Source organism: Cavia porcellus, unplaced genomic scaffold (assembly GCF_034190915.1).
Source record: "Cavia porcellus strain 051 isolate PalLab524CR breed Dunkin Hartley unplaced genomic scaffold, mCavPor4.1 scaffold_2, whole genome shotgun sequence".
Classification (NCBI taxonomy): domain Eukaryota; kingdom Metazoa; phylum Chordata; class Mammalia; order Rodentia; family Caviidae; genus Cavia; species Cavia porcellus.
Window position 1 is genome coordinate 82,556,489 of NW_026947485.1, and position 21,701 is coordinate 82,578,189.

At 36.9% G+C, this 21,701-nt stretch overlaps 1 long non-coding RNA gene across 1 annotated transcript in view; it reads left to right on the forward strand.

Annotated features, from left to right (window-relative positions):
* The first annotated feature begins 3,578 nt into the window (after positions 1–3,578).
* The window catches only part of LOC111758390 (uncharacterized), a 40,276-nt gene continuing 22,153 nt past the window's right edge, over positions 3,579–21,701 (forward strand). The window contains exons 1-2 of the long non-coding RNA XR_002792572.2: positions 3,579–3,741; positions 16,563–16,820. This is a non-coding gene — a long non-coding RNA (uncharacterized LOC111758390). The remainder of the gene's footprint in view (positions 3,742–16,562; positions 16,821–21,701) is intronic.

Here is a 21,701-nt window from a genome sequence, read left to right on the forward strand (position 1 = left end):
TAGTCCAGAGCGCAGAGCGAAGACTCTTAACACACATGTGTGGTGTCCCCACTACCCCTGTTTCTCTGTTTTCAGATCCTGCACTCATAAAATATTGGGCTTTGGTACAGGTATCCATTCACCTACTTGGGCCCCCACTACCCACAGGTTCTGACATGCTAGTGTGATCAGAAAGTGTTGAATGAACTCAACTGAACCTAAGAAAATTGCCAACTCAGTGGTATCTTCTCACGCGTGATGTATCATGTGAAGCATCCTCTTAGACTTTATAGTCCTTGGACAAAAAAATTGAGACTGAGAAAGTCTGCCTGCATGGTAGACCTTGGACTAGAACTTGCACCTGTCTTTTCTTTGTCTTCATTATATTTCCAATATCAAGGTCTCCATCTACTATTTCTACTTGGTGAAGTCCTAGGAAAGCTTCTATTTTTCTTTCTGACAATCCTCTGAAGAGATTGTAGTAAATTTAGTTGTAATTGAGCAAATCGGAAAGAGACAAAATGAGCTCAAATACATTAATGTATAAATAAATTGTAGCACACCCACACAATGGGATAATGCTCAGTTAAAAGAAATAAATTAGTAGTTCATGAAATATCATAGGTGGACCTTCAATGAATTAAGCTAGATAAAAGAAGACAGACCAAAAGCACGATATATTCCTTGATTGTATTTCCATGGCATTACAGAAGAGGAAAAATAGTAAGATGAAAACTGACCAGCAGCTGCCAAACATTGGTGGAAAGAGGAGCTGACTGCAAGATAGCAGCTGAGAGGAAACCAGGTTCATGATGTTTTTAAAGTATGGATGGTGGACACCTGACTAAAATCATTTATCAAAACTCGTGTATCAGGAAATCATAAAGAACATAAGCTTTAGAAAAGTTAACCAGAAGATTGAAAAACCTCAGGAAAGGTTGCTTATCATGATAATTATTTAATTATATTACACATGTATAATGTAATCTCACAGAAGAAGATGAGAGGAAAGAAGAGATGTGAGCAACTCTAGGAGAGAACAGGCTGGTTATTATAAGGCTAAAGACAAAGACACCAGACGAAAAACACTGTGCTCTAGCTGGTAATTTTATCATAGGGAAAAATGCTAGCTGTAAGGACCACTGGAAGGGCTCTCCACAAATAAAGAGTAATTACCTCCACCTGAGCTAAACTTGGCCTTTTCTCCATATGCTGATACATATAGAGCTGGCTGAGCTATTTCCTTTTCCCTCCAATTGGCTCTAAGCAATATGAGTTGGGCTGGATGAGGTAGTGATGTGAAATCTGTGAAGCCAGGGGATAGCCCTGCTTCCTCTCCTGTCTTCCTTTTAGTGGTCCAGTCTAGCAGGATTACACCCAGTGCTCCAGGATTGTCAACTGGGTTTGAATCTCAGGATAAGAGGCTATGACTTCCCAGGGCAGAAAACATTTGCATGTCATAACTGAAGCACCAGGGCCTAAACATTAAATGCTACCTCAATTGTGTTATGCACACTGGTTTTTCTGCACATCTTCTCTTGGTATATTGCAGAGGTGTTTTCTGGCCGCTTAGCTAACTCAGCTCACAGTACTCATGTAATCCCCATGAATCTCACTGTCTCTCATCCTTGATCCACTCCCTTCTTGATGAATTAGTAAAATCTGGATTAGTCCCTGGGTCAGGGCTTTTGTTCCATGAACACTTATCTGGTCCAGACGCAGAACCCTTTTGCTGCCATGACAGTAAGTATATCTTAGTGTCTTTATTCTCACTGTGGGTTTCAGGGAGTTGGTGGATTGGAATCAACTCATCAACATCTCAATAACATTTCCATGGGTTTACAAATATAAACCTCCTGGACTGTGATGAGGATGGGAAAAGCGATTTAAATATTGGCAATCCTTACTTGTATAGGAGGGCAGGACAAATAAGTAAGCAAATAATAGACAGGGGAAGTCTGTGTTTCAATGTCAGGAGAATAAAGTTCAATGTCAGGAGAATTGAAGATTAGCATGAACACTATGGGCTAAAAGTATAGATCCCCACTGCATAAATATGGGCTGTGCATAGAGACATCTGTACAAAGAATATACTTTTGAATATAAGAATATAATGCCATATTTGATGAAATAATGTCAAATGTAAGAATGTAATTATAAAGGGGAGGGGCAAGTAGTGTTACAGTAGAGAAAACGGGCAAACATATTCTCAGCAAGGCAGTCAAGATTAGTATCAACAGTCTTAGCTCAGCTAAAGGTAGGTGCCCATGATATTAAGTGGTTAGAGGGGTGTTCTAAGTGAAACGTGGTATGCTGAGTTAAATTCCCACTATGTCCTGACTCAGATAAGCCCCACTGTCATTTAGAGAGCTTTAGACAAAAACTGGCAGTCTTTTGTGGCTATTTCTTAACTGGATTTTTGATTTAACAAAAGCGTGCTTCTTTCTCCTCAATCCCTCCGACGTCTTTCTTTCAAGACAGAAACAGATATAGAAGTCAAAGGAGGGTTATTTTCAAATGTCTATGTGATTAAAAGGGAAAAAATAATTCAGTTTTGAAGTTCTTTTAATTTTGTCTCTGTGCGTTTTACCTGTATCATGAATTTCAATTTTCTACTTAAATAAGGAACTTCGATTAATCACCTAAAGCAGCAAGAAAGTTATTCAATTAGTATAAAATGATTCAAGTTCAAATTAGAGGATTAATTTTCAGACTTATGAAGGAAAGATAGAGTGCCTGAGTTAGGAAGTGTAGACAAAAGTCTCTCAAACTAGGATGAAATGAATTTCTGATTCAATTATTTGATTAATCTATTCCAGAAATGATATACAATCAGAACCTCTAACCTGCAGGATGGATTGCAGATAAACTGGGAGCTCACCTTAACTACTATCATCATGATTTGCCTTAATATAACACATGCCTTTACACCAAAGGCATTTAAAAATGGACAGACAAGTATTCTGAAATACGTACGACTTCTGATGAAAGGACTGAGACAACCAGAACTAAGAACCCAGGTAATGCGTTTCTGAGTGGGTTGCTGGTAACTACACCACAACGAAAAGCAGGCAAATATATCACCTTGCCTCATCTGTGCAGTTCTGGGAAGGAGACTGCAAATAAATGTGAACTGTCCAGCCTGCCTGTAATCCCAGCACTTTGGGAGGCTGAGGCAGAAAGATTGCAACTTAGCAAGATCCTGTTTATAAACAAACAAAACTGTGACAGGGGATGTACCTCGGTGGTAGAGCACCTATAGGTTTCATCGCCAATGCCATCAATAAAATAAAATAAAGTTTTAAAATGCTCCTTTAGACATTTCCTGGACGTGTGGCTTTGGAAGACGATTTCCACAGAATCCATCCTATCTCTCTTTTATCCCATCTAACTTTCTTTCCTCCTTTCTTTACATCTAGCCCAACATCATTTCTCTATTCGTTCTGCATGGTTTTGATTTTTCACTTGTCCCGTAGCGCATTTTTGTGCCGCGTCTTGCTGGAGCAAACTGCCACCCCAGGAAAGTTTCCTCTGTTCGGATCAGCCGGTGCAGAGCGGCCGGATTCCTACTCCTTTCGCTCCTGGCTTCCGGAAGCAGGCCCCGCTACTCCTCTGCATTCTCACAACAGAGGGCGCCCAGGCAGCGCCCCGGGTTGACCAGCCACCCCTACTCTCTCCTCGGCCTTGGAGCCTGAGAAGCCCTAAGCAGCGGGGGAGAATGCGCCCCCAGCCACGCACCTCGGGAGCCCGCGCTGATGCCCAGTGAGTGCGCGCGCGTGGGGGGTGAGGGGGGGCTCCCTGTGGGCTGCAGACCGGGGCTGGAGCCCTGCACCTCCTCCCACTTTTCCGCACTGTCCTTTTCCTGAGGTCCTACTGTGATGCAGGATCTTCTCTGCGCAACCGAAGGGGAAGGGCGCCCCCACTCCAGCTGGAGAGACTGAGGGGTGCTCAGCGAAGAGTGTAGGGGCCTTGCGAGCCGAGCAGCTGGAGCTGGAGGGCTGGCGACGCAGAGCCGAGGTTCCTGCGGGACTCTGGAAACCTCTTCCAGCTTTGCAGTTGCTCTAGGAACCAATCGTGCGCTCCAGCACCCTCAATGACCCTTGCTGGTCTCCACCTCTTCTCTCTTGGCCCTCCGCTCACCTGTCCCCGCGAGGCACCTGTCTGCAGGGCTCCAGGGCTGCCACAGGGCTGTCGCAGTGGATGTGAGTAAGGAAAAAGGCATCCAGCTCTCTCCAGGTCCTGGCCGGTGTGCGCTGTGATCTCATTCTGGGGTCTGGGCAACCCAGGCTGTGCGTTCACCCAGTGGTTAGAAAGAGCCCCTAGTCCAGGGAGACAAAGGTGAGATCCTGTTTGTCTGGGATGCTTGTAGCTGTTACAAATGCCCTTTAAGTCCTTGGAAAGTCCCAGAATTCTAACATATCTCTATTTCATCTCTATTTTATCATGCCAAAAATACAAGTGACAGTTCTTTTAAAAAGTAACGTCACTTCCAGTTTCTATTATATATGATTATTGTGTTAATGCCTCCATAACCTTTCCCCAAATTTAATCCCTCTATCTCTGATGGTGACAACTTGAAGATAGAATAATTGTTGCTCATCAAAATATAAAAACTTTTAGGTGACATCTAAGGAAAATTATGACAGATGGTATTTTCTGGAAGGGGCTACACCAATTTCATTACCCCACATGCTCTGTTATACACCTGTCATATTTCCACAGAAAAGCTGGGCTGCCTTCCCTTCTCTTAATCTGGTCAGGCTGAGATTGTGATAGAAGTGATATGTGACTCCCAGAGTTATGTGACAGAAGACAATGTATGTTCTGTCTCACTCTCTTAGACACTTGCTTTCGAGTTCAGTCACATTGCCATAACACTGAGCTCCCAGCTTACCCAGAGTCACTTAAAATGTGGTTTTTCAGCTCCCTGGGAAGCTGCTGGTGTGTGGAGCAGATCAGGGCTGTTCAACACAGCCTCTTCATCTTAAGCAAAATAGTTGATTGTCGTTGTTTTAAATCTCTAGGTTTGGAAAGAGATTGCAAGGGTGATAGAAAATGCATACCTTTACTCTTACGTAAATCTTTATAAAGTGGAGTGATTCCAAAATCCACTTTCCAAGCTAATGCACAGAGAAGAGGCTTTTCACCCTTTGTTACTAGCTGAAAGAAAGTATGAGGAACTCTCCTAGCTATCATCAGAGGAGCCTGGCTATGGGCTTACACGTAAAACCAAGGTTTGTGCTCCAGTATGCAACTAACCACTTGAGGTCTCTGATGGGAAAGATGAACCAAAAACCTTTTACCTGCTGCCCTTCCCACCGAAGCCAGGGTTCTTCAAGAACCTGTGGACGGCCATCCACATTCCTCTCTGAATGATTTCTACAGATTTGCAGGATCCTTTGTTTAAGATTTCCTCACTGTGTTCTGTTAACCTCCTTTCTGCCTCAATAAGTGAGTGAAAAGTCCTCCAGGGCAGCGACATCATGTTAAAAAGTCAAAATTTAAAGAGATCCTGATCCAAGTACAAAGCTCAAAGTGACAAGAGAAAAGAAAGTCGGTGGATTTGAAGGTTAAAAGCAAAGTTGATTTTGAATAAATACAAGTTAATTGCCTCATGTTATTCTTTACACAGTGTGAAATATTTTCCATAGAAACTTGGTGAAAATGTAGCTAAATATTTTTCTTCCCATAAAGATTAGAGCTTCCATTTTCCCAAGCGTATTGACCCCAATTATGCTTTAAAGAGGCATCTGAGATTCCCAGATGGATTAGGTATTAATTTATTTAGATCTAAAGCTTTTCTAATGCCTGAATTCAGTTAAATGAGTAATGAGATGTAGATTAATCTGTTTATTACAACATTATGTTTAATCTCTACTTTCCACTTACCTCTGTCAATAACAAATGTGAATATTACAAATTTTCAAACCAACTCCTTTGTCAATCGTGTTGCAAAAGATTTAGTTCAATTTATAGTTTTAGTTCATTGATCACTACATTGCTTCCAGAGACTACATGGGTAGACTGAAAATTAGTAACATTCGGTGAGAAGGACAGGATACTCTGAGCAGAAGTAGGCATAGTCATATAATTTGTAAAATAAATCAGCCAACCATGCATGAGAAACATGTACCCGAATCACTGGCCTCTCACCATTGGAGTGGCCATCGTGCTAGTGGAAGTGACCACCTTTCATCTCCACAGTCACAATGGTGGCACACGCCTACACCCCCACTTCCACCACCACTCTGCTCCAGTCTCTTCTACTGAACTCTTTCCAGGCTGGATTCCATTAATTCAGAAGCACCACAAAGAGATGCACACAGGATTAAGATCCCAGCTTTGCTAGTCTTTTTACACTGTTGCCTATCACTACAACAGAAAAGCTGATGTCAGGTATATGTATAAATTAAAGAGCTTTATTGAACTCCTAGTGTGGAATGTTCTGGAACATAGCATCAGCTTCTGCTCTGCCTTAGTAATGGCTTTCTGATGTCATCACAGCATAGTGCACAACATCGCTGTATGGCCACATGCAAGAAAAGGAGACCTGTGCTAACAGGAAGAAAGGTTCAGGGGAGACTTCAGGATCACTTGCTACAAATCTTCTCCTGCAAGGGCAATTATTTATCCCTTCCGAGCCTGAGGCCTCCATAATTAATTACCTCCCATTAGACTCCAATTTTAAATACTCTACTACCACACTGGGACCACACCTCCAGCACATGGCCTTCTGGGGGACACACTCAAACTGTATATCATCTATACTTTTCCTTTAAAAAGGCATAAATTTATTTTTACTACTAACTAGTTACTTAATTATTTTGTGTAATGATGTATAAAAACCCTGCATGCTTTACTATTATCAGTAAGCCACTGTTGGGAACTTGTTATTTCCGGCCCCCTGCTATGTGTTTTTGTAGTTATTTTTAATTACTTGTAATAACAAGTTAGGTTTTAAACAATATTTGAAGAAAAATTATATTTGATACCTTAATTTGCAGATGTATTAACAGAATAATGATGAAATGAGTAACATGGTCACTTCTGGTGTAATTCTCCAGTGTGGACAGTAGATATTACCATTTTATTTTATTTCACTTACTCTTGTTGTGTACTTTCCATGCTTGATGGGTAGTTTGGCTTCATTTTGTTCCCTGTCACACAGTAGATGATGTAGTAAGAATGTGATTTTTTAAGTGAAATTCAACAAAACTCTTAGTTCCTAGTGGGTACCAATGAAAGTATCTTCTATATCTGACACTTTTAAATAAAAGTGATCATAGAAAGCCACAGATAGAAAAATATTCAGCATACTTAATCCATGCCAAATAAATGGTAGCCTTTTCCCCCGTTAAGAATATGCTTTAAAGTGTTGTCATTATCACTTGCAATTGGATATACATTTGTACTTTTTTAGGCATCACTAGATGTTAATCCTTGCTGACAAAATCGTCATTTACTAACTTGGAATTTATTTGAACTGACAGAGCACACAATATTCTTCCCCATCACTGTCACTACGGCTTTCCACTTAACTCTGGAAGAGCTTAACGAAGGGAAAGGGAATAATGAGGTAGAAAGGAAGACCACAAATGTAATGATCTGTAAAAGGCATTTTCCATTTTCCAACAATGCTGGTATGCAGTGCTTTTAAACTAAGAATATTTATCATTCTGCAGATAATATATCAAATACCTTTTAGCATATAACACACTCCAAATTAAATAAATACACATATATTAACAGATTTCAAATGAAAGAAATACATATTAACATATATAATATTAACACATTCCAAGTTAAAGGAAATAAATGCTTCACTCTTTAAAATCTTATTTTGAAAAGTATACAGGGCAACCATAAATGCTTATAATTACAGTATAGGGCTGATTATAGAGTGATAGCTTAGCTGTGTAAATTTTGAGAAGTAAGTAAAAGTCCTGCCTGAGAAAACCTGTATAAAATTTGGCAAATGCATTTCTTCTCCAAGTCATCTTCAATGTCAAGGCTAAGTTAGAGTTAGACCTGCCATTTCAATTTACAAATTACCTTCTCCAGTGGTGTGGCTGAATTTGGTTTTACCCATTTAATTCTTAACTTAAAACCTGATAAATGATTAATAACACTCACTTGACATAAATATCTCCCTAACACCAATATAGTCCCAACATTGACTATATATCACAAATTATAGGATATTAAAAATGAATTTTGCCTGGTGTGGTAGCTCATGCCTGTAATCCCAGCATTTGGGAGGCTGAGACAGGAGGATCGTTGCAAGTTTGAGACCTTCCTGGGCTACAAAGTGAGCTCAAGGCACTTGTGAGAATTGCATAGAAAGACCCTGTCTCAAAAAGTAAAAAAAAAAAAAAAAAAAAAATTTTTTGCAAAAAGGTCTCAATATATATACCTCCAAATTTTCAAATTGAGATTTCCATAGTCATAGTCAGATGCAGAAATATATATATTTTTGAGCTAACTAGATAAAGGTAGAAAATATCGTGGACAAGTAAAAAGAGTTGATTTCTAAAAATATATCTGAGAAGACATTCTTCTTCCCTTAAACTTTGATTCCTTACAACCTTGGAAGTAAATTCAGGGTATTCAAATGGTTTCACCCAGTTCCTAATGAAGTAGGTCATCCTGGGTCTACTCACAATAAATATGTCCTCGCTTTCACAAATATGACCTCCCTCAAGGAAAGAAAAAGAACCCAAAAAGTACTACTGTGTGATCCATCAACGAGAGCTCTTAGTGCAGTTTGAATGTTTGCATTCCTCTGAAATTGTTATTGAAACTTCATCCCTAATGCAACAGTAGTAAGAAGTGTAGCACTTAGGTAAGTAGATCCTCCTCCAAAAGTGAGATTAATGACCTAATAAGTGGCTTCACACAGCATTCCTTCGTCTACCATACTCCTTTCATCCCGTGAGGAGGTGGTGTTGGTCCCCCAGAGAAAGCAGATGCAAAGCAGCAAGAGAAAAGCATTTCTAGACAACAAAACTGCCGGTGCCTTGGTTTTGCACCTCCCAGTCTTCTGAACTGCGATAAACACATTTCGATTATTTATAAATTATGTAGTCTGTAGTATAACAGCAGGACAGAGCTCCTATCTTGCAATAAATGTATTTCTACTACTTTTTTAAAAACAAGTGACTTGTACCTATATCCCACAGGTAGAACCTGCCTGTCCTTACATTGAACATTGCACAATAAGATAACGTCAAGGAAGATGCAAATCTAAATAGCATAAAGCTGAGAAGGATTTGCATTTGTAGGCATTGATTAATTTAGGGAAAATCACTACCTATCAAATGATTCACTTCCTTGTCCAAGTCATATGACTATTGTTGAAAAGGCCTTGTGAGAAAACTATAGAAAGTTTCTAACAATTGAGGGGGGGAGGCTGGAAAAGAATATAAATAAGCCTTAAGGCACAGAGGACAACAGAACAACCTATTACCTTATTATTCAGATAGAAGATTTTCCTTTCCACTGCAGTTCCAATTTCTCCCTGCTCCAACTTTATAGGTATCAGAATATGCCAGGTAGGATAGGAAAACAAAATCAAAACTCTTTAAAGTTGATTATTCCCCTCTTCCTAACATTGTCTTCTATTTCTAAGACAAATTCTCAGTAAAGAGGTAAATTTAATATTGAGAAAATTCTAGAGTTTTGGTTAATAGCTTGGATATTCTGATCTCAGCAGTGGCACTTGCATGGGTCTGACAGTAGTGATAGACTCTCTGCTGCCAAGTGTGAGAATAAAAGCCGTCGTCCTGCTACATCTACTTGCTCATTCACATGCATCAAGGCTGAAGAAATTTGCTTGGAGTTCAGCCAGTAGAAGCCATCACAATTTTGGGTTTATCACAGCAAGAAAATGGTGGGAACCACTGACTGAAGATCAATGCCAGCAACATTTTTAAAGTTAAAGGGAAGGTTGGCAAAGCAATGAAGTGTATAGAACCTAGATTTTCCACATTTGATGTACTTGCTTCTTAAACTTCTAAGTCTGTTTCTTTTTCTGTAAAGCTTCAGTTTATACCTATGCAATTACAGACTGGGCTCACTTACTTACTTACCTTTGATTATGATGGGTTATCAACCTGTGCCATGATAATCCAACAGATTTAATAAATAAAGGGTAAATTCAGTTTTCCTATTGACCTATAGTGTGAAATTTTGCAAGCTTCTGAATTTTTTTTATCTTTTACTTGGCTCATCTATTAATATCTGCTCTGGATTTCTATAAAGTAAATATGCAGCTCAAATAATAATAACTGTTGTGAATAGTTCTGAAACTTTCAAAACCTTATATAAAAGTAAGATATAAGTAAGATAAGATATTATCAAACGAGGATTTATTTGTTTGAAACACTTCAGAATATATCAAAGCTGAGAAGGAAGATTCAGAATTATTTTCACTTCAGTCCCAAACTCCATTTTTCACTTCATCCAGATAACATAGCCTCCTTTACACTATCCCATGCATGTAGGATCAGCAAAAATCCTGTGTTGCTAAACTCATAACATTACAATTTACAAGCTATGTTCCATAAAGGAAATATATAACAACAATTTTTATCATTGTTATTGTACTAATAAGAAATTTTCTCTAAACACTAAAAAGCATGAAATACAACTTTGATCAGCTTAGAAGCTCGTAATGAGATGTTTTACTTTAATTATTCTTGTTTTAGTCCTTATCTGTTTGACTACTTGAATTATAATAGAGTAGGCTCAAATTTGTTATCAAATTTATTTTGCTAACGTATTTGTGATCACTGCATGCATGGAAATAAAAACTTCAAAATGTCTTCGAAAAACGAGTGATTTAAAACCAGATGTGCAGGATAAATGCAATGGTATCACTTGAATAAAATGTTATCACTTGACTTATTAAACAGTAATATCCACATTTTTAAAAATTATTATTTTCTTATAATGTCTGACCTACTTGCAAGTTCAGAATCCCTGCAGTGGCTCAGCAAACCCAATTACACTTTTATCTGATTTTTTATGAATTCTAATAAAAGATTCTTAGTAAGATAAAAAATTTGCATATTATTTCCTTTGAATTTTTAAAGATCTGAATCTGATTTCTTACATCTCAAAATGGAAAACTTTCTGATCCAATAAACTCAATTTTTCTTGATCTAATTTCTCCTCCTATAACCTCCATGTTGAAAAACATAAGATTGCAAGATGTATTTTTATAATTTTTAGATAATTTCTGTCTCCGTCTCTGAAGTTTGTTGGGATTTATTACTATTTTCCAAAGAATTATAATCTTTTGGGAGCAGCCATGTTACATGGTAATTAGTCAATTTCTTTTTTTGTTCCAGAGGAGAGTTTGGCATGTATATGCTGTCTTCTATTATGGAAATTATTATTTACTTAGCATTTTCAACATTGGGAGCTATAATATATAACTTTCATTTCTGACTTCTCAATTTTCAGGTTTTCTTCCCCTTAAAAGGTTGTCCAGTGACCTCACTCCCCGTTCTTAACGCCACACACTCAAAAGTGTAAACTGGGCGAGCTGCAGTATTTCATGGGGCCCCATAGGACTGAGAAGATGACTGTGTTTATTCCTGTTCTCCTGTGGACAGTAATTACTCTTGCTGAAATTCCCATACCTGAATGTCTCCAGAGGCAGAGATCCTGTTTACCACACCCACTGTATATTCTTCCATTATAAAGAGGAAGGCATGAAGTGTTGAGCCACAGCCTTTCTGAAAAAGCAGTAAAATAAGGTCTTCCACACTGGTCATTAAAGGAAATCTGATTTCATAAAAAGCATAACAAGTTTGTTCAAATACATTGGGTTAAAAAGCACCCCAGCTAAAGATTTTTAAAATTTATGTCCTCCATGAGAATAATGCTCTACATCTTACAGATAAAATTTGTTCTATAGCAAGATTATTGGAAGTAGGGGCTGGAGATTTAGCTCAGCGGCATAAGCATCTGCCTTGCAAGCAGGCAGTCATGAGTTCAATCCCCGGTACTGATAAAAAGGAAAAAGGCCAAAAAATAAAAAATAAAAAAGATTATTGGAAGTGTGCAAATGATTAAATTTTGACTTACTCATCTCAATTAAAAGTGGAAAATGGGAATTAGCTAGTAATGTAATGGATGGCATGTTTGTTATTGGGAATCCTTACTCTTTCTTGTGATGAGAACTATGAGTAAGATAAAAATACATTAGCTTAAGTTCAATTCCTGGTTCAAACACACATTCTCTCTCTCTGTCTCTCTCTGTCTCTGTCTCTCTGTCTCTGTCTCTGTCTCTGTCTCTGTCTCTGTCTCTGCCTCTGTGTGTGTGTGTGTGTGTGTGTGTGTGTGTGTGTGTGTGTGTCTCCCCATACTCCAAAATGAAGGACAGGGATGATGGAAGGCCAGGAAGAGAAGACAAAAGGGAAGTGGAAATGATTAACATTCCATATATATGTCTATCACTTTCCCTAGATGAAGGTAATTGCAATGTATCACATGAATGTCATAATAATAAAAAAAGAAACTTAAAAAGATAGTTTGTGTTATACATTCTTTCTTTTAAAAGTTTCAAAATAGGCTAGAGGACAGTAATAATAATTACTACATTGTTATTGTTGCCTATAGTAGTGATTCAGAGTACATGATATACACACAAAACACTACTGTCTCAACAATATTATCATAGACCTTTCTTCTCAATGAACTAAGAGAAACTAGTTGTATGACTATCTTAACTCTGCCGTGTGTGTACATGTATATATATATATATATATACTTTTTCTTTTTCTCTTTCCCTTTTCCTTCCATCACCATTTGTCTCTCTTTTTATAAAAGAGAAGTGGAAAAATAGAAATAAAATGGAGCAGAGTTTCAAATCAGGCTGATAGAATTGTAACAATAATTAATACACTGTGTATTGTTATTTTCATAGTACTTACTCAAAGTACAAGCTATAAACATAAAATAATGTCCAAACAATATCAGCACAAATCTTTCTTTTCAATGAATTAAGAGAAGCTAGCTGTATAACTATCCTGTGATGCTTAACTATCTTGTGCATATGTATATTCTCCCTTTTTCTCTTCATTCCTTTCTTCTTCCGTCCACTTGTTTCTCTTTTCTGTTGCACAGTTTCTTTCAATTCACAATAGCTGTTGTACATTTGGACCATATTTACTCATTTAATTTCTCACATTAGTTAGATAATACAATGTTTACACATGTGAGCCTGATTTATTTCATTTATGAGGACCGTCTTAAGTTGTATCCATTTACCTATAAAAGTCTCAGCTCCATCCTTTTTTGAGTCAAGTAGTAGTACATTATATTAACAAAATCCCACACCTTTTTCAGCCATTGCTCAGCTGTTGGTTATTTGGATTTCCAAGATTTATCTATTGTAAATTATGCAGCTATAGGCATAAGTACACATACATCGCTGTGGTAAAATTTTTTAATTCTTCTGGGAAGATACACAGAAAGAGAATGGCTGGGTTGAATAGAGCCCTAATTCTCATTTTTAAAGAAATCTACTACAAAGCAATTATGATAAAATCAGCATGGTACTACAAAAGCAAACAAACAAACAGAACACACCTGAGGATCAGTGGAATGGAACAGAAAATGCAGACACACCTTCAAACACACTCAGTCAGCTTATCTTTGACAAAGGAGCCCAACACAGTCACTGGAATAAAGATAATCTCATAATCTCATTAATGTATGATGCTAGCAAAAGTGGCTTTTTACATGGCGATGAAATCTAGACGCATGCCTATCATCATGCACTAACCTGAAGTCAAATATCTAGATATTAAAACAGAGAAAACTAAACCTATTGGAAAAGAAAATAAGTATACATCTTGAAGACATAGATGTAGTTAGTCTTCATGAACAAAACCCAGACTGCAGAAGAAATATTACAAAGAATCCAACAAATGAGATCTTACCTTATTGGAAAGCTTTTACACAACAAAGGAAATCAGCCACAGAATGAAAAGACAACCCAGCGTGGAAAAAACTTATTGCCCGTTGTCCCTCAGACATAGAACTCAAATCTACAACATATGAATAATTGAAAAACATAGGACTCCCCAAAATCAAAGACCCAATAAAAATAGAGATCTGAAATGAATGTACTTCTCAGATGAAGAAATATGAATAACAAATATATATAGGAAAAAGTGTTTAGCATCACTGGCCATTCAAGAGTTAAAACAACAAGTTTGAACAGCACTGAGATTCCACCTTACCCCAGAAACAATAGCCACCATGAAGGATCAACCAACAACAAAAGTTGGCAGGTCTATGGGGAAAAAGGAGCCTTTCTCCTCTGTTGATGGGAGTGTAGACTGATGTAGCCACTGTGTTCTACTTATTGAAAGACTTGGACCACAATGTCATCACCCCCTTTCCTGTAGCAAGAGGATAACTTAATCTCTGTGTCTGCATTTATTCTGGAGACATCTTGTAAAATATCCAGAGAAAGAACCACCATTCCTACCACAGTCCTGCAAAGCAGCTTCTTCTCAGAACTTCTGAAGATTATTTCTTGAGAAAAAAGTTACTAAAACTAGCATTTTTACAAGTAGCGTGTGAGGAACCTGTTTTTGATGTATGCCTGAAGCCCAGTGAGGGAATTGACATTCAAATTTAAGGACAAGAATGTAAATACTAAATGCTTTTAAGACATGATTGAGTGGCAAGAACATTTCTGCCTACAAAGAAAGAAGTTATATTTCTAAAGTATAATGATACTGGAAGAGAGTTTGTTAGAAAGATGACAACAGAACAGTATTTTGGGTTTCAATGGTGAAAAATGGCATTGAGTTTTGTTTGGACTCATTATTATGGTGGATCTAGCAAAAAGCTGAACTGCTTTTTCAGATAATTATTTTCTGAAAAACTACTGGGTTTAATTGGGGAGAGTATAATCAAGAGGAAAAAGTTCTAAGTCTTAATTCCAACAATCTTGCTACTTAACAGTCATCATAAATGATATTCCAACATGTGTTTTGCAAACTATACAACCAAAATTAATGGAAAAATCTGAAATGATTCTTATTTATGTTTTATTTATATATTTGAATATTGAGAAATTATATAGGATGAAACAAAAATAAAAAACTGCAAAACATTTATATTATTAAAACACTAGATTGTGAGAAATTGTACCCTCATCCTTTGAATCTGCCCAACTATTATGTTACTGGCTTGAGATTTTTAAAAAGGAGGTTTTTTATATCACTGTTATATTCTCTTTATGTATGAATATACATAAATTCCATCTATACTTCACACATGCATTTATAAACATTTAGAATATACAGATAAGTCACATGTCCTATATTATTAGTAGCTATGTGATTACATGTGTACATCTATTGACATGTATATGATTACATATACACCTATATACATTTTTGAAATAAACATGATGCTCTAGCAGTGGTTATCTGGGATTCAGAGATTAATCCAGAAACTACAGGAATCCTACAAGGCCATGTGGCAATGAATCTGGCCACCAGGTCATCTCTAGGCCTCTGAGCTATATGAACTAATTTATGAACTCCCTGTGCTTCCCCTCATATCCGCAACTGAATTAAACACCTTGGCGACATACTAGATAGCCTTTTCTCCATCTTTTGGGATATTATTCTTACTGCAATTGTAACATCTTTGAAGAGCCAAACTCTTATGCACTGGTTGGCTGATAAAGAGGGATGAACTGAACATTGATTTTAAATGGATAATTTCCTTAAAAACAGAAATCTCAATTGAATGAAGTAACTGTCAGACACAAGAGATAAATAAAGGAAATCATAGCATTGTTACTGTCTGGTCAGGGTCACTCTTCCATGGTCATTTGGTCTTCTGTTTTCAATCCTTTATGCTATGATCTTTAAATACCTCAGTGTTTAACTTTCCTGACATTAACTATATCTATATTGCTCTTTTTGAGTTAGAAACTCCATTCTTACCAAGAATATACAAGCTTTAGTTCTGTTTTATCTTTTGTTCTTACCAAAAAAGAGCTGGCATTTAGTTAATGTGAATAAATTTCAAAACCTTTAAAGATAAAACTAAATTTATTAACAATGTTTCAAAGAGAGAAGAAAAAAGATAATATATTCACCAACATAACGTTTTAAAATTTTTCATCATTCAATAAAACTCCCTTTGATACCAATCACTGTTTATACCACTTTTTATGATAACTTCTGGTTTTCAATTAACCTAAGTCCTAATGAACTTTCCCGGACAGCTTACGTAACTAGAATCTTGCATGTGACCTCTGTGTCTAACTTCTTTCACTTAGAATGATCTATTCAAAGTTCACGCATGCTGTGGCAATATTCCGATATTCTTTGCCTATTTTCTAATTGATTCACCTTTTTATTTTGAGTTGTAAAAATTCTCTATATATCTTACATATAAGTCTCTTATCAAACATATTACTTGCAAAAATGTTATCCTATTTTCTAGGGTTTTTTTTGTTTGTTTGTTTGTTTGTTTGTTTTGCCTCTTTTAGATTTTTCCTGAGTACATAAACAGATCTATATACGTGCATGGTCTTTCAGATTCTCCGGAACATGCGAGGATTTCTCAAAGTCTCTACAGGCATCTCATTCTAAGAATTTTCTTTATGAAGTCTTTTGATCAGCATGCAGCTTACTCCAGCCGTTACCACCATCTGACAGCTGCCAAGAAAGCTAGACAATTGCTGATTTTTATTTTCGATGAACAACCCTGAAAACAGACTATTCATAGTGGATGGGTTCTACATCTGATCCAGTAAAGAGAATCTCTACAGATGAATTAATCTTGGAAATTACTAGGTAAGTCAAACAATGACAATTCTCTGCAAATGGAAATTCAGAGGATATCCAATGAGTCTTGAGAGAGGCTCAGCTTGGTTGTGCAGGCTGCCGGTTTTCATGGTGATTATGGAGCGACTGGTTTTCAAAGCTGCTGCAGCACAAATATAGTTTGTGCAGCATGGAAACTGAGCATGACAAAATACCACAAATTTCACTGGCCTAACCTAGAGTAAACTGTTTTTCTGGAACAAATGCCCCACAATTCTTACAAGTATTTGATTAAATTACAGAATTCTGAAAACACTGATTTTCACAATTGTTTTGCCAGTGTTCTGTTAAATCTCATAAAGAAGAGTGGCGTGGAAAGTTGTTTTGTGATTACCAGTGACATTATCTTCCTACCGTGTTGTTTTGGTTACCCAGAAAATATTAATAACTAATGTTATAGCATTTTCTTTAGCTGCTGAAAGAAAAGTGGAGAGTTGTTATGGCTCCTATCTAGATGCCTCCCTCTAAATCCTCAGTTGCTCACAGGTGAGGCTTTTGGAAAGTGTCTGGATCATGGGTGTATGGTCCTAGATTAGGTCACTGGTGCGCTGGGTGTGATGTTGGAAGGTGGAGTCTGCTCAGAAGAGGTGGCTCACTTTGGGTGCTGCCTAAGGGTACACAGTCCTCCTCCTCCTCCCTTGCTGGCTGCTGCTTCCTGCCTTTCACTGACCTCTTGCTTCTCTGCTGTGCCCCACTGGCATGCCACCCTGTCTTGAAACTACATATGCATTGAAATCTCTACAAACTGTGAACTAAAATAAACCTCCCTTTTTATAGCTTGTGAGTGTCAATTATTTTGTTTCAGAAATTATAAAATAGCTAAAAAGAATTATTTTTAATACTGTAAATGTCAAATTATAAAATGTCTCTTCTTTAGAACTATAGAATTAGATTTGCACTCTCATTGGAAAATGATTGATATTATTTGAAGATTGATATTGAACGACCTGCCTTATCTAGATAGAAATAATACAGGCCAAGATGTAATTGCTTGAATACCTGTCAAGAATAATATGGCTTTGCTATATGCATGTCCTTTGAAAGTACATAGACAATAGCATCCTTCAAAATGAAAATCAAAATGAGAAAGAAATATTTTAAGCAAGTCTTTTTTTCACTAACAAGTCCTCTTTTCACTTAGAAGTCTCAATTTCAGTTTATGGATCTATAATTTATGGCACTCTAAAATGTGCCAAATGCAGCTTTCTTTGAAATGTTATTATATTAGAATACTCATATATTTATATATAATGTAATATAAACATGGATTTAAGGTATAATTTAAATAAGTATATATTAGTATTCAGCTGAAGATATGTTTAAATTAGCAAACTTAAAATATCTCATTTTAGTCTGACATAATTTTATTGAGTGTGCTTAAAATAGAAAATAGATAAACTAAGATAAGAAATCAAATATGGCTGACTTTTCATAAAGTACAAATAATTATTTTAAAGTGTGGATATCTGAACTAACAAGAGGAGAAATATCAGTATTATTAACATGTAAGTAATCCATTCAAGCAGACTTCTAATAAGCATTTGTGGGCATTCAATGTGGCACTCATAAAAAAGGAGTCGGTTTTAAAACACAACTCTCCATCAAAATAAAGCTGACTTAGGAACTGTATTCCATTCAGAATCTTTAAAAAACAATTTTGAGATCTTACCAGAACATAGTGATCCTCAGTGCATTCAGGATAAACAAAGTCAAGTGAGAAATACCATGTTGAAATTCCGCTCAGACTTCAAACAGATAAATGGCTAAAGAAAGCTTTTATTTCGTCATTTAATATTTTCCTTCCTGTCTCATTGCCCTAACCCTCTCAAGTCTGAGCTAGAGAAAAAGACAAAAGTTCCACATCCTGTGGGAAAAATTGTTACAAATCAATTTGGGAAAATAGAATTTTCCGAAAAGATATCCTGATCCTGCAAACCACAGATGAAAACTGGGGCTGCAGAAATAACACGTGTAGCTGTGGTTTTGTCTGCAGCGACCCTGAGGGATAGTAAATGATAAGCTAACGCACAATCGAAGTAAAGCTTTAATATTTCTCATAACTGAGTATCACTCAATAAGTCCCAATGCCTAATACCACCTTCACCTATGACACACAGGCAAATATAATTTCATTGTTTCAACTTATTCAACTCTAAAGTCACAGCCACTATGGTGATCCCAGCATTTCCTTAGCAGTAACAGATACATTATCAAGCTTATATCTCCTCCGCTCAGATTTTTCTGAAGGTGTAATTATTCAATCCCAAGAAGGTAAAGAAACATAACAATAGAAACACAAAAAAACCTATGGCATATACAGTTCAGGTTACTCATCTCAGACGCACTTGCAAAAAATAAGAATTTATTGAATCATGAGGCGAGACAAATCTTAAAGAGAAAGAATTGCATTTAAATGAATTACAGGATACTAGGATTACAGGAATTAGTATTATAATGAGAAAGGAATTTAAATTTGAAAGATAAAAGTATGTGAAAAAATATTGCTTTCATTTCTCACTGGCTAGTAAAATTCCTTGACATGTGTTAAATAATTGTTGTCCAACTTCAGGAACAGTACTAAGGCTCACATATCTTTTCTCCTGTCTGTTCAGAAAGTGTAGCAGTTATAGAGACACATTTACGTATAAACTTCCCACAAAATGTATCTCACAGAGTTGCTAACCTGTTAGCTGTTCAATGCTACATTCCTCTTGAGTGTGTTTGTATCTGTGTGTCTTGGGGTTGCTTCATTGGGCAGAGTGCCTCTTCTCCTCCACCCAGGAGAAGACTGAAGATGTGCAATCTCTCACACAGTGCTCCAACAGCAAGGCTTTCTTTCCTAAAGCAGCCACGACAGAGTACAGGTACTTTGCCAGGCCATTTGCACTGATGTGGTTCAGCTCATCTACCCACATGACATCTGGTTAGATTATCCAGTGTTAAAAATGATGGCACCCATCCTCCATCCCCAATTTTAATTGTTTTTACCTGCTAATATTCATTTTTATTGCTTCCCAGTTTGCCTGTACAGTCTCCCCTCATTCAAATCCTAGTCATATGCCTAGATCTTAGTTATCAAAATTCATTTCTTTCTACCTTCCTAGTAGAAAACCTTCCATTCCACAGGTGGCATATACATATATATATATATATATATATATATATATATATATATATATAGTTTTTCTAAGTACTTTCATTTCCATAATTGTTTCAGTAAAAAAACTGAATGTCCTAGAGAGGTGAAATCTGGCAGCTTCAGCATTAATTGAACATGTTTTGTTCAAAACAAGAGTACTTAGTAACTAAAACCTGGACTCGCCAAAAATACAGATATGTCCTTTTTTTCTACCTGTGCATTTGAGTATGTATGAGCATTTAATTTCTAGAAGTTGGAGTTCAAAGGATTTTGAATTTAAGCAAATAAATTAAAATGGAATACTTGCTTAATGAATATAGGTCAGCATTACAGTTAAGGATGAGGAATTTTTTTTTTTCCCCTTTTGGTGAAAGGTCAGATAGTTCATGTCTTTGCAAGCTATGATGCAAAATAGATGGTGTTCTTCAGGCATGTATAAAACAAAAGAGAAAATAAATTTTCAAATATTATTATCCCTGGCAACTACCATTCTATTTCCTCTCTCTGTGAATTTGGCTCCTCTAGGTAACTCATCTAAGTGAAACTTTCCGTGATTGGTTTCCTTCACTTAGCCCCATATCTCCAGTGTTCATCCATGTTGCAGCAGGGGTCAGAATTTCCTTTTTTTTTTCAAGACTGAAAAATATTCCATTGTGTATAGATAGTTACAGATTAGACAGAGAAAAATTGATTTGAGATGATAAAGCTATCACACTCAATTTCCCTCCCTCCACTACCAGTGCCAGTCTGTCCACTGCCACTCCTTGTGTTAAGTCATAGTGCTCTCCAGCCTGTCTTGTGACTGAGTAGAATTAACTAATCACATTACTTTTTCTCTCTTAATTATCTTTGCACACATTTCTCTGACTGTATATATTACACATGCCCTACTCTGCAGCAAGCAAAGAACTCATCAATTTTACTCTCAACTCACAACTGACGAATTTCAATTCTTGATACCACTTCCCATAGCTCCTTAGTTCACACAGCTAGCTATTGGTAAAGCTAGGACTCAAGCACAGACGACATTGTTTGGGTCTTATTTTCTTAGCAATTCAGCTCACTTTAATGCATCTAATGATATCCCATCCATTGCCCTTTAACATAGCTATGTTTTGTCTAGATGCTCATAAACACAATTATTACTTCTCAAATATATTCCCTCCAGGACAGAGAACTATTTTTATACCTTTTGCATCGACCCTCTATCAGTTTGCAAAAATATAACAAATTTATAGGTGAATGATTCAGAGTATGAATGTAGATTCTGGGAATAAATGTAAATGGAAGCCATCTGATCTTCTCTACAGTGATGCTACAATGAGATTCATAATGAATGTCTTTTTTTGTCCTGAATACTAGATTAAATGTCAGGAAGAAGTTTCAATTAAAGACCAAATAGTTTGACAATGGCAGCATCTACCCCAGTAGTGCTTGATATTACAGAGAAACTCCATTCTTGCTTTGTAAGGATTCTGCAACGTTGCAACCTTTTGCTTGCAGACTGGCTATCCAGCTGTTGCATCAGTGCTCCATTCTATCATCAGTGGGTACAAGCAGGTCCTGACTTTGTCTGTGGAGACTGATTACACCTTCCCCCCTGCTGAAAAGGCCAAAGCCTTCTTGGGTGATCCATCTGTATTTGTGGCTGCTACCTCTGCTGGTGCAACTATGCCTCCCATTGCTGAAGCCAAGCAAGAGTTGGAGGAGTC